Consider the following 731-nt stretch of genomic DNA (forward strand, 5'->3'; position numbering starts at 1 on the left):
GGAGGTGTGGGGGCGTCCTGGTGGGGACTTAAGCAGAGAAACAGGCGGAGCAGAATCGGGAGGCACGCAATCCCCCGACTCTTAGCACAGGATTCCGCCGCCAACACAGGCGCGTGTTCAAGGCCATATCAAGAAGCAAGTATCACTGTGAGAGAGCCCTCAGCCGGGGCAGCGAGAGCGGAGGGAGAGGCAGGTGCAGTCCACCCCGGGCACCTCGCACCTCGGCGGTGAGCGGGGAAAGGGCGCGGCCCAGCACCGGCCCAGGCCCAGGCGTGGCTGCTTCCGGCCAGAGGTCTCCTGCGGATTTGGCCGTTGCTGTCCCGCGTGGGCAGGAAGAGGGAACAACCAGCTTTTGGAGACAAGGAAGCTTCTACACTGCTCTCCGGTTTCCAGCTCCCAACCTTCATGCCTCTTTAGAAGAAAAGCTAAATGTCCTGTTGAAAATGGCCCCCAAACAGCCTTGACGCCTCCTGGTAGACACACAAGCTTTATTCCCTTCATTAAAGGGCATTGGCAACGAGGTGAGGGCCGGGGCCTGTTCCGTCTGCACTAAGCAAAGTAGCCCCAGAGGAAGACGCCGCAGCCCATGCAGAGGACGAGGTTGATGTCCAGGAGGCCCTTCACCAGGGGGCGCTCTTCCAGGGACGCGATGGCGGGCTCCACGCTGCTCCGGGGCTCTGCCGGGCCCTTGTCGTCCATGCCACACAGCCACAGCAGGGCCCTCACCGCGC

Source organism: Myotis davidii, unplaced genomic scaffold, assembly GCF_000327345.1.
Source record: "Myotis davidii unplaced genomic scaffold, ASM32734v1 scaffold150, whole genome shotgun sequence".
In the NCBI taxonomy this organism is placed as follows: Eukaryota; Metazoa; Chordata; class Mammalia; order Chiroptera; family Vespertilionidae; genus Myotis; species Myotis davidii.